The 13,519-nt window shown below is 39.9% G+C and overlaps 1 protein-coding gene and 1 pseudogene across 2 annotated transcripts in view; both read left to right on the top strand.

The window, feature by feature from the left end:
- The window catches only part of LOC150011310 (scavenger receptor cysteine-rich type 1 protein M130-like), a 33,493-nt gene extending 29,227 nt beyond the window's left edge, over positions 1 to 4,266 (top strand). For both annotated transcript variants that reach the window (XM_090272813.1, XM_090272812.1), the window contains one exon: positions 4,061 to 4,266. The gene's annotated coding sequence lies outside the window, so the exon portion shown is untranslated. The remainder of the gene's footprint in view (positions 1 to 4,060) is intronic.
- A 2,995-nt stretch (positions 4,267 to 7,261) lies between these two features.
- Positions 7,262 to 8,822, top strand: LOC150011309 (keratin, type II cytoskeletal 8 pseudogene; annotated as a pseudogene).
- Positions 8,823 to 13,519: the final 4,697 nt, after the last annotated feature.

Genomic DNA, 13,519 nt, shown 5'->3' with positions numbered 1-13,519 from the left:
TCACTAAAAATAAATAAATAAAATGTTTTAAAATGAATTTCAAATGACAAATAGAATTTTAAAATGCTCAAGTTGACCAGTATGTCTGGACAATTAAAATTTATGACTAATGATTATATATCACTTTATATAAATAGGTTTTTATGAATTTCACCCAAAGGCAAGGGAAACAAAGGCAAACAAATGAATGGGACCGTATCAAGCTAAAAAGCTTCTGGACAGCAAAAGAAACCTACAAAACAAAAATCCAGCCAACCATGTAGGAGATGATGTTTGCAAACAACAGCTCCAACAGGGTGTTAATATCCAAAATATATAAAGAACTCATAACAACTCAACACCAAACAAACAATCCAATTTAAAAAATGGGTAGAGGACATGAACAGACACTTCTCTCAAGAAGATATACAAATGACCAACAGATATAGGAAAAGATGCTCAACTTCACTAGCTATTGGGAAAAAGTAAATCAAAACTACAATGAGATACCACTTCACACCTGTTAGAATGGCTATTATCAACAAGACGAGTAATAACAAGTGTTGGGGAGGTTGTAGAGAAAAAGGAACTCTCATTGACTGCTGTTGCAAATGTAAACTGGTACAGCCAGTATGGACAACATTATAGCAGTTCCTCAAATATTAAGAATAGAACTACCATATGGTGCAGCAATCCCTCTACTGGGTATATACCTGGAAAACTTGAAAACATTTATTTGCAAAGGTATATGCACTCCTATAATCATTATTTCACTACTCACAGTGGCCACGACATGGAAACAACCAAAGTGTCCATTTATAGGTGATTGGAAAAAAGTAAATGTGGTACATATATACAATGGAATACTGCTCAGTCATAAGAAAAGATGATACCCTATCATTTGCAACAACAAGGATGGTCCTTGAGAATATTATGCTAAGTGAAATAAGTCAGTGAGAAAAATCTAAGAACCATATGATTTCATTCAGGTATGTGATATAAAACTCATAGACAGAGAAAACAGTATGGTGGTTACCAGAGGGAAGTGGAGTGGACGAGTAGTAAAGGGTGGTGGAAGATTATTTGACTTTGGGTGGTGAACACACTGCGCAATGTACAGATCATGTATCATTGAAACCTACACTTGATACCTACATAATCTTATTGATCAATATCACCCCAATAAATTTAATTTTAAAATCAATATAAAAAATATAAAAGACTTCCGGCCAAGATAGAGGCATAGACAGACACACTGCATCTCCCTCCACAGCTAAGGAGGAATACAGCTACCTCAAAACTAGAAACAACCAGAAGTTCCAGAAAATCAAACTGTGTGGAAATCTAGCAAACAAAGATATAAAGAAGAAATACTCATCCAGACAGGTAGGAGGGGTGGAGCAGGGGCAGAGAGGACACGGTGTGGTGGCAGCAGCAGCGGTGGCAGCAGCAGGCTAGCATAAAGCGCAGTCACATGTTTTAAAAAGTCAGGAGGGACACCTGGAGAGCTTTCCCAGCTCCTCATTGGACCTTGCAGCCCATGGTCCCAGCACTGGGGAAAATCAAGCCTCATTGCTTCTGACCATGCTGACTGGTGGGGGTTGGGATGGAGGCAGAAACTGCTGGTCTCTCAGAAGAGTCCACTTGTTTAAAGGTCCCCCACTGTCCTAAAACATCCGCAGACCCACCCACTCTGGGAACGATGGCCAGGGCAGCAGCTAGAGGGGCGCCAGTCCAGTGAAAAAGTGGGAGGGTTGCCTGGGAAAGGGGCAAGTGATGGGCAGGTGGCATTGTTCCCTCTCAAACCCCTCCCCACATACAATGCCCCAACGTGGTGAATCAGGTTACCCTGTACTGATGAATCCCTAAGGCTCCACCCGTTACAACATAACAGGAGCGACAGCTCTACCTGGGACTTGGAGGCAAACAAACACAGGAGCCTGTCAGAATGAGGAGACAAAGAAGTATAACCCAAAAAGGGAAACAGATCAAGGATCCAGTGCGAGAACTAAGTGATGAGGAGATAGCCAACCTAACAGATGCAGAATTCAAAACACTGGTGATAAAGATGCTCAGTCTTGACAGATATGCTTGAGTATGGCAAACGCATAAGAGAAGAAGTGAAGGCTAGGCTAAGTGAAATGAAGGAAAATCCACACAAAAACAATGGTGAAGGGAAGGAAACCCAGGTTCAAATTAATGATTTGAGACATAAGGAAGAATAAAACAGTCAACCAGTGCAGAGTGAAGAAGCAAGAATTGAAAAACATAAAGAAAACTTCCCAATTTTGTGAAGGAGATGGACATACAGGTCAGGGAAGCACGGAGGGTCCTAGACAAGCTGGACCCAGAGGGGACCACACCAGGATGCATCATGATTGAGATGCCAAAGGTGAAAAATAAAAAGAGAGTCCTGGGGGCAGCAAGAGAGGGGTAGAGTTGTCTACAGGGTGGTGCCTATAGGACTATTAGCTGATTTCTCAGAGGACACTTTGCAGGCAGGAAAGGACTGGCAAGCAGTATTCAATGTGATGAAAGGCAGCCTGCAACCAAGATTACTCTATCCAGCAAAGTTATCATTTGGAATGGAAGGGCAGATAAAGTGCTTCCCAGACAAGGTAAAGCTAAAGGAGTTCATCATCACCAAACCATTATTATACAAAATGTCAAAGGGACTTACTTAAGAAAAAGATCAAAACTATGAACACTAAAATGACAACAAACTCACAACTATCAACAACTGAATCTAAAAAAGAAAAAGAAAATCCAACTAAGCAAGCCAAAATAGGAACAGAATCATAGGTATGGGGGTCATTTGGCGGGTTATCAGCTGAGAAGGTGAAGGGGAGAAATGAGGATATGGTGCAGCGATTAAGAAGCATAATAGATTGGTACAAAATAGACAGTGGGAAGTTAAGAATAATATAGGAAAGGGTGAAGTCAAAGAACTTATATGCATGACCCATGCACATGAACTAAGAGGGATGGGATTGCTAGATGGAAGGGGGGTACTGGGCAAAGGGGAGCAAAGGGGAAAAAATTGGAACTACTGTAACAACATAATAAAATATGCTTAAAAAATAAAAATAAAATAAAATGAAGTAAAATAAAATACAAGGAAAAATTAAAATGCTCAAATTCACCAGTCTGTCTGAGCAATTCAAATTATGACTAGTGATGATACGTCACTTTATATAAATTTGTGCAACAAAATATTTAAAGCACCAATATTTATTGCTAGTGGAAATACAGAAAAATGTAATTTCAAACATTGATATTGGAAATAAGAAGTGTGGTAGCCTTTGGAAAAAAACAACCTAGAAGTTTCTATTTGAAAATTTTTAACTACTTCACAGATACTTTGCCCCCCGACTCTACCACTGAGAATTTTTCCATTCAGATAAACATACTAGTATGTAAGAATGTATATAATGGATTCTGTTTTGCAGTGTTGTTAGAGTGGCAAAAGTTAGAAACAAAGTGAATGGCAATCAATCAGGTAGTGTTTGGAAAATTATGGTGCAGACAACTAAAAAAGGGGGAAAATTCCATAAAAAATGCCGTAATATCATTCCATATATGTTTCCATATATGTGCTCATGTCATTGAATATATATAATTAAATATAATGTTTACATCTATAAGATTATACATGTACATGTATAAAGAAATATTTACAAATGTGAACACTATGGTAAACTGAGGACAATGAATGATTTTGATTTATAATCTTAAACACATGAATATTATTCTTGTATAAAAATAATGCTCAAACCACTTTTTCCTTAAAGAGTAATCACTGCTGAATAACTGCTCCAGGATCATGTGGGGGTTATTCTAAAAGTAGCATTTCTGGGCACCACTGCAGTTCTATGTAATAGAAATAATCATTATATACACTGAAGTTTGAAAATTGTTGCTTTTAAGTTGTCTGTTCAGGAAAGAAATGTGCTTCTTAAGTTGTGTGAGTGAGTGTGTGTGTCGTAATGTGATGCATTGCATCACATTATAAAGCAATTCTTCTATGCATGTACGTGTGAAGAGGAAAATAACAATTTTTGTATTTATGGCTTTAATTCAGCCTTTAAGATATCTGATGAAGACCTGGACAATTGAATGGAGAAAGAATTTACCTGGTTCACAGAAGGTCACAATACAGCCCTTTTTCTCCAAGTATTCAAAAAACTGCTGCTAAATTTATAAAAATTAAATTGATGAATGTAACTGCCAAAATTGTATATAACACTTTCAGGGGGGTAAAATAAAAATTAATATTGCTAACTTAAATATGTCTTAACTTCTTGTTCTTGACTTTACAAATTTATGATTTTTTTAGAGTTTCATAAATATAGTATGATGTTTTTTATTTGACAATGTTTTCATTTGCATATAATGCATGTTTTTATGTTTGGTTTAAATAATAATTTTCTTATTATTATCAAATCAAAACAAATATATTTTCCCTTTCAATTTTTTAAAAAGAAAGTTAGTGATTATTGAAGGGTTTGTTAATAATATATGGTTGCCTCTGGAAGGCACAACTCTCATTAATTTTTCATTGCTTTTTGTCATTGTAATTCTGGTTATTGACAAAAATGTACAATATCTGGTAAGGAAACAAAAACTCAATGGCTCATTTCTTCATTCCTTAGGATAGTAAAACTGAGGCTAAAATAAATGCATAAATTATGTCTTTTCTATATAACTATTATAATGAAAGTTCATATTTTACTAAAAATCACTTATCTGTGTTTCACATAAAGAGAAAACAATATTTAAAATGAGTTATAGTGGAACTTCCAGCCAAGATGGGGGTGTAGGTAGACACACTTTACCTCCTTACACAACCGTAAGAAGGATTACACCTACATCAAAACAAAAAACAACCAGAACTATCAGAAAATTGAACTGCATGGAAGGCCATCAAACAAAGATATAAAGAAGCAATATTCATCCATACAGGTAGGAGGGGTCAAGCCAGGGCCAATAGGTCACAGTGTGGTGGCTGTGATGGCAGTGGTGGTGGCAGCAAGGCAGTGGCTGTGGCTGGCCATGGAAAGAGCAGTCACACATTATAAAAGCCCAGAGGGACACCTGTGGAGTGATCCCAGTCCCAGGTCAGACTGTGCAGTTCATGGTTCCTGCACCAGGAAAATAAAGCCTCATTGCTTCTGGCTGTGAAAACCAGTAGGGACTGGGGTGGTGGAAGACATTATCTGTCCATCATGAGAGTCTGTTTAGAGGCCCCCTGGCCCTAGAATGTCTGCAAACCCACCCATTCTGGGAATCATCACCAGTGCAATAGCTAGAGGGATGCCAGTTGTATACAGGAAGCAGGTGACATGGTGGGAAAAGGTGTGAATGCTGAGCAAGTGGCATTGTTTCCTCTCTGACCCCTCCCCCACATACAGCACCACAATGGGGTGAAATGGGTCACCCCACACTGACCAATACCTAGGGCTCCGCTCCTTATAATGTAACAGGTGCTACAGCTCTACCTAAGATGCAGAGGCAAACAAAAGAGCCTGTCAAGTTGAGGAGACAGAGATGTATGGCCCAAAAGAGGGAACAGATCAAGGCTCTAGTGGAAGAACTAAGTGATGAGGTGATAGCCAACCTAACAGATGCAGGATTCAAAACACTGGTGATAATGAAGCTTACAGACTTGACAGACATGATTGAGTATGGCAAACGCATAAGGAAGAAGTGAAGGCTATACTTGAGATGAAGAAAAATCCACTTGAAACCAATGATGAAGGGAAGAAAGCCAGGGTTCAAAACAATGATTTGAAAAATAAGGGAGAAAAAAAACAGGCAACCAGTACAGAATAAAGGAACAAGAATTGAAAAAAAAAAAAAAAGGAGAGGCTTAGGAACCTCTGGAACAACTTTAAATATGCCAACATCTGAATCATAGGGGTGCCAGAAGAAGAGGAAGAGCAAGAAATTGAAAACTTATGTGAAAAAATAATGAAGGAAGACTTCCCAAATTTGGCAAAGGAAATAGACATATAAGTCCAGGAAGCACAGAGTCCAAACAAGTTAGACCCAAAGAGGACCACACCAAGACATATCATAATTAAAATGTCAAAGGCTAAAGATAAAGATAGAATCTTAAAAGCAGCAAGAGAAAGACAGAGAGTTACTTATAAAGGGGTGCCTATAAGACTCTCAGCTGATTTCTCAAAAGAAACTTTGCAGGCAAGAAGGTACTGGCAAGCAGTATTCAATGTAATGAAAGGCAATCTGCAACCAGGATTACTCTATCCAGTAAAGCTATCATTTAGAATGGAAGGGCAGATAAAGTGCTTCCCAGACAAGGTCAAGCTTAAGGAGTTCATCATCACCAAGCCCTTATTATATGAAATGTTAAAGGGACACATTTAAGAAAAAGAAGGTCAAAACTATGAACAGTAAAATGAGAACAAACTCCTAACTATCTGCAAGTGAATCTAAACAGGCATACAAACCAACAAAGTAAGCAAACAACTAGAACAGAAACAGAACCATAGATATGGAGATCATATGGAAGGTTGTTAGTGGGGCAGGGAAAGGGAAAGAATGGGGGGAAAGGTGCAGGGATCAAGAGCATAACTGGTAGATACAAAATAAACAAGAGGACGTTAAGAATAGCATAGAAAATGGAGACATCAAAGAATTTATATGCATAACCCATGGACATGAACTAAGGTGGGGGGGTTGCTGGAGGGAAAGGAAGTACTGGCCAGAGGTGGGCAAATGGGAAAAAAGTGAGACAACTGTAATAGCATAAAATATACTTAACAAAATAAAATAAAATGAGTTATAGGAATTTAACACTAAGCTTAGAGTCTACTAACTTGTTCAGTTTGCATCAGTATCAGAGGCAAATTTATTTTAATACTTTTTCAATATTCAGGTATTGCATACACCCTTTTCTGGCATTTAGGGCTTCAAAGCAACTATCTTGTAGAAACATATTGGTCTCACTTTACATTCCTTTCACACACCTTGTCAATTCAACAAAATGTATTGAACACTTACTGTTTTTCAGGTATTGTGCATTAAATACCGAATTATATGCCATGTAGTATACACCCAATATAAGGTACTATATACACATGTATGTATATATATATCCATTATCATTTACATACCTAGGAACCCCACATACATAATAATTAACATAAATCTTTATGTACATATTTTAAAGTAATATAGTATTTACCTGTACTTAGATTTATTTTACCCAAATTGTGTATGAGACATCAATTGTTAAAATATTTCCTCATAGAAGCAGCTTTTTGGCTCCTTCTTGAACCTCTGTCTGGTTTGGCCTTCTTGCCTCCACTCCAGCCTCCACCATGTCCACAAGGATGACCCAGAAGACCACTTACAAAGTGTCCACCTCTGGCCCCCGGGCCTTCAGCAGCCGCTCATACTCAAGTGGGCCCAGCATCAGCTCCTCGGCCTTTTCCCAGGTGCGGCCTTTTCCCAGGTGGGCAGTGCCTACCGGGTTGGCCTGGGCGCCAACATGAATCTGGCTGGAGGTTTCGGCGGAGCGGGGAGTATAGGGTCCATCAAAGCCGTCCAAGTGAACCAGAGCCTGCTCAGCCTCCTGAAGCTGGAGGTGGACCCCAACATCCAGGCCGTGCGCAACCAGGAGAAGGAGCAGATCAAGACCCTCAACAACAAGTTTGCTTCCTTTATCGATAAGGTGCGGAGCCTTATTCTGGAGACCAAGTGGACTCTTCTGCAGCAGCAGAAGACGACTCGCAGTAACATGGACAATATGTTCGAGAACTACATCAACAACCTTCGGCGGCAGCTGGAAACACTGTCCCAGGAGAAACTGAGACTGGAGGCGGAGTTTGGCAACATGCAGAGCATGGTGGAGGACTTGAAGAATAAGTACAAGGATGAGATCAACAAGCGCACAGAGATGGAGAATGAATTTGTCCTCATCAAGAAGGATGTGGATGTAGCTTACATGAACAAGGTAGAGCTGGAGTCCCGCCTGGAAGGACTGACCGATGAGATCAACTTCTACAGGCAGCTGTATGAGGAGGAGATTCATGAGCTGCAGTCCCAGATCTCCGACACGTCTGTGGTGCTGTCCATGGAAAACAACCGCTCCCTGGACCTGGACAGCATCATTGCCGAGGTCAAGGCCCAGTACGAGGAGATCGCCAACCGCAGCCGGGTTGAGGCTGAGACCATGTACCAGATCAAGTATGAAGAGCTGCAGACATTGGCTGGGAAGCATGGGGATGATCTGCGTCGCACCAAGACGGAGATTTCTGAGATGAATTGGAGCATCAGCCGCATCCAGGCTGAGATTGATGGCCTCAAAGGCCAGAGGGCTGTCCTGGAGGCCTCCATCACTGACGCCGAGCAGCGTGGTGAGCTGGCCGTCAAGGATGCTCAGGCCAAGGTGGCTGAGCTGGAAGCTGCTCTGAGAACCGCGAAGCAGGACATGGCCCGGCAGCTGCGTGAATACCAGGAGCTCATGAACGTCAAGCTGGCCCTGGATGTGGAGATCGCCACCTACTGCAAGCTGCTGGAGAGTGAGGAGAGCCGGCTGGAGTCTGGGATGCAGAACATGAGTATCCATACCAAGACCACCAGCGGCTACTCAGGTGCGCTGAGCCCAGTTTATAGCAACCTCAACTACGGCATGGGCTTCCAGGCCAGCTTGGGCTCTGGCGGGAGCTCTGGCTCCTTCAGCCGCACCAGCTCCAGCTCCTCCGAGATGGTGGTTGTGAAGAAGATTGAGACCCGCAATGGGAAGCTGGTGTCTGAGTCATCTGATGTCCTGCCCAAGTGAATGACTGCTGCTGACGGGAGGTCCTCCGAGCTGCTGCGCAGGGGGGTGGAGGGCACAGCAGGCCCACCTGAAGCTCAGCCCCACCCAGTCCTCAGCTCACCCTTGGGGTGGGGGAGTTTACTGCCTTTTCCCCATGTCCCTGACTAGAAGTCAAATCAAGTGTTTTCCTTTTTCCCCAAAATAAAGTCTCACCTGGCTCTGCCAAAAAAAAAAAAAAAAAAATTTCCTCATTAATACACTAGTAGGTGGTAAATGAAAATTGATGGTACTTTCAGAATTCCTACCATTGTTTGAGAGAGTTAGTAGGAATGCTCACAACCTCTCCTCTTATTACTCAATATGTCCCTTAGGTGGTGAAACTCCACTCCATGTTTTAATAGTTAACAAGTTACCTGCCATGTATAGGTACTGTTTTAAATGTTTTTCATGAGTTAACAATCCTCACAATACCCTGATAAAGTACATACATTTTTATACTCATTCTAAATTAAGGAAGACTAAAGGACAAAGAAGTTTAATGACTTGCCTAAAAGCAGGTAACCAGTAAGTGACAGAGCTGAAATTTAAAACCAGGTACTATTCTCTGGAGGCTGTGCTGTCAGTTACCATATAATATATACTGCCTTTCAAAATAAAATACAGTTTATATGGGGCTAAGACATTCCAACAGTTCATTGCCTTAAACCTAGTGTAATTTGTGATACTGTTACTATTTGTAGAGAACCTGTTTACTTTGAAACAAGACACTACTGGAGTATGGGTCACTTCAACAGAGAAAAGGACTAAATTTGAAGTATCAAAATTGTCCTCTCAAATTTTGTCTGTGTTTCTTGCTCCAAGTCTATCTCTGTTCGGTTTAAAATTTCCTCATCTTTCATGTCTGCATCACTTAGCCACTTAAATCACAAAGAAAAAAAATGTTCTTTGAAAGAGGATCTATATTAGAAATGAAAACATTTACCTTTTTCTTCTTAACTCTTGGATTACTTTTCTTTCAATGTCTCCTTTACAGAACTCTCCCTTCTGTGAACTGATAAAAATTCAAAACTCAATACATTTATTCATTCATTCATCTCTCTCTATCTCAGTATCTTTCTCTCTCCTTTTCTTCTTCCTCTGGTTCTTCCTCCTTCTTTTCTCTCTCTCTCTCTCATAAGTTGTCACATAAGAGTCTTAATATCTTTTGTCAATTTATTCCTAAATAGTTTGTGTTTGTTGTCACTATAAATATCTTTTTTCTTCATATTTTTAACTGGGTTATTGTTAATATAATCCAAATATTTGATTCTCTTGAAAAATCAGATCTGAAAACATTGGACCATCATTATAATATGACGACAGTGACCTGGAGATAAGCAGCTTCTTTTTCCTTTCAATAGAACATGCACTTGCCATTTTACCACATACCATTTTCAGTTAGTTCCAAGCATTTACATTGCCTACCTGGACATTATGGGCAAGTGCATTTATTTAGAGTTGGATTAATCATAAATATAGATGTTGACATTACATGGATGTCATGTAGTGCTACTTTTGATTCTATGACCTCACCAATTCGGTCAGTAAATATGACTTTCCCTGTCTGACATGTAGAGTTTTGTTGGTTCTTCAAGTTTCTTCTTCTCTTCTGCAATCTCTTCAGCCTCTCAGATCAGAGGCAAATGCCATATCCTCCCACCTAACCACACTCTTCATTCTTGTCCATCCCACTGCTCAATTACATGTCAGGTACCAAATACATATATGTGCAAATATATATCCAATTATCCAATGATAGTGGTACCATTGGTAGCCCAAAGGCTTTGTAAATTGGAATATTTTCATCCATAACCATATTTGTATATCTATTCTACTTTCCCCTAAAGATCTGTCAGTTAGAAGAAAATGTTTTAAAACCTGAAAACATTTTCTATATCTCTGCCCTTTACTTATTTTGCATTTATTTTTAAAATTATATGTTATTACAGTTATCCAAATTTCCCCCCAGCACCCCCCACTCCCCCAGGCATTTCACACCCCATTGTTCATGTTCATGGGCCATGTGTATAAGTTCTTTGGCTACTCCATTTTTTATCCTATACTTTACATCTCCAGGACTATTCTTTAACTACATATTTGCACTTCTTAATCCCCTCACCTCTTCACCCATTCCCCCGTACCCCACTCCCATCTGGCAACCATGAAAACACTTGGTATCCATGATTCTGTCTCTGTTCTGCTTGCTTGCTTAGTTTGTTTTTTAGATTCAACTGTTGACAGGTTTGTACTTATTGCCATTTTATTGTTCATAGTTTTGATCCTCTTTTCCTTAAATAATTTTCTTTAAAATATTATATAATAATGGTTCGGTGATGATGAACTCCCTTAGTTTTTTCTTGTCTGGGAAGCTCTTTTTCTGCTCATTGATTCTAAGTTACAGGTAACCCCTGTAAAACACAGTTGTTAGGTTCCTAACAAATGTCATGTTATGCAAATCTGTGTTATATGAAACAAAGAACCAGTACAAAAAGGGGGGGTTAGGTTCCAAAAATTTAAAAAACATACCATTATATTTTTATAATTAAGAGAAATATCTTTATTAAAGCAATTTTCATCAAAAGTATTACATATTAGTATGAATTAAGTAATGTTTTCTTCATCATCACTACTAAGCTACATTAACCAAATGCATATTCTATTTTATTTATTTATTGTTTTTCTGTTACAGTTGTCCCACTTTTTCCCCCCATTGCTTCCCCCGCACCCAGCCCATGACTTCTCCCACAGTCAATCCCCAGGTCATTGTACATGTCCATGGGTTATTTATACTAGTTCCTTTACTAAGCCCTTCCCCTACTTACCTCCCTTCTCTCCCTCTCCCCCTCCCCCCTGGTAACTGTTACTCTGTTCCTTGTTTACATGCCTCTGGTTCAATTTTGTTCATTTGTTTGTGCTGTTCATTAGTTTTCTGTATTAGGTGATATTATATGGTATTTGTCTTTCATTTCCTGGCTTATTTCGCTAAGCATAATACTCTCCAGTTCCATCCATGTTATCGCAAATGGTAGGAGTTCCTTCTTTCTTTCTGCTGCATAGTATTCCATTGTGTAAATGTACCACAGTTTTTTGATCCACTCATCTACAGATGGGCATGTAGGCTGTTCCCAGCACTTGGCTATTGTAAATAGCACTGCTATGAACATAGGGGTGCATAAGTTCTTCTGAATTGGGGTTTCAGGATTCTTCGGGTATAATGCTAGCAGTGGAATCCCTGGTTCAAAAGGCAGTTCCATTTTTAGTTTTTTGAGGAAATTCCACACTGTTTTCCATAGAGGCTGCACCAGTCTGCATTCCCACCAACGGTGCACTAGGATTCCTGTTTCTCCATATCCTTGCCAGCCCTTGCTGTTTGTTGATTTGTTGATGATGGCCATTCTGACTGGTGTAAAGTGGTATCTCATTGTGGTTTTTATTAGCATTTCTCTGATGGCTAGTGATGTTAGACATTCTTTCATATACCTATGGACCCTCTTATGTCCTCCTTGGAGAAGTGCTTGTTCTGATCCTTTGCCCATTTTTTAATTGGGTTGTCTGTCTTCTTGGTGTTTTCTTCTTCTTTTTTTAAGTATATTTTATTGATTATGTTGTTACAGTAGTTCCATTTTTTCCCCCTTTGCTCCCCTCTGCCCAGTACCCTCCTTTCCTCCAGCAATCCCACACCACTTAGTTCATGTCCATGGGTCGTGCATATAAGTTCTTTGGCTTTACCCTTTCCTATATTATTCTTAACTTCCCCCTGTCTCTTTTGTACCAATCAATTATGCTTCTTAATTCCTTCACCATATCCCCATTTCTCCCCCTCCGCCCTCCCAGCTCATAACCCTCCAAATGATCCTTATACCTAAGATTCTGTTCCCTATCTGGTTTGCTTACTTGGATTTTCTTTTTCTTTTTTAGATTCAGTTTTTTTCTTAAGTAAATCCCTTTGACATTTCATATAATAATGGCCTGGTGATGATGAACTCCTTTACCTTTGCCTTATCTGGAAAGCACTTCATCTGCACTTCCATTCGAAATGATAGCCTTGCTGGATAGAATAGTCCTGGTTGCAGGTTGCCTTTCATCACATTGAATACTGATTGCCAGTCCCTTCCTGCCTGCAAAGTGTCCTCTGAGAAATCAGCTGATAGTCCTATAGGCACCCCCCTGTAGGGAACTCTCTGCTTCACTCTTGCTGCCCCCAGAACTCTCTCTTTATTTTTCACCTTTGGCATCTCAATCATGATGCGTCCTGGTGTGGTCCCCTCTGGGTCCAGCTCACCCGGGACCCTCCATGCTTCCCAGACCTGTATGTCCATCTCCTTTACAAAATGGGGAAGTTTTCCTCATTTTTTCAATTCTTGCTTCCTCATTCTGCACTGGTTGACTGTTTTTTTCTTCCTTGTGTTCCAAATCATTGATTTGAACCCTCGTTTCCTTCCCTTCACCATTGGTTTTGTGTGGATTTTCCTTTGTTTCACTTAACATAGCATTCACTTCTTCTCTTATGCATTTGCCAAACTCAAGCATATCTGTCAAGCTTGTGAGCATCTTTATCACCAGTGTTTTGAACTCTGTATCTGTTGGGTTGTCTATCTCCTCATCTGGTAGGTTGGCTATCTTCTCGTCGCTTAGTTATCCCATTGGAACCTTAATCTGTTTCTCATTTTCGGCCATACTTCTCTGTCTCCCCATTCTGACAGGCTCCTTTGTTTG

Source organism: Furipterus horrens, unplaced genomic scaffold (assembly GCF_987537825.1).
Source record: "Furipterus horrens unplaced genomic scaffold, mFurHor1.1.pri manual_scaffold_4, whole genome shotgun sequence".
Classification (NCBI taxonomy): Eukaryota; Metazoa; Chordata; class Mammalia; order Chiroptera; family Furipteridae; genus Furipterus; species Furipterus horrens.
The sequence above is the reverse complement of the archived record's forward strand: the minus strand, read 5'-3'. Positions and strand labels throughout refer to the sequence as shown.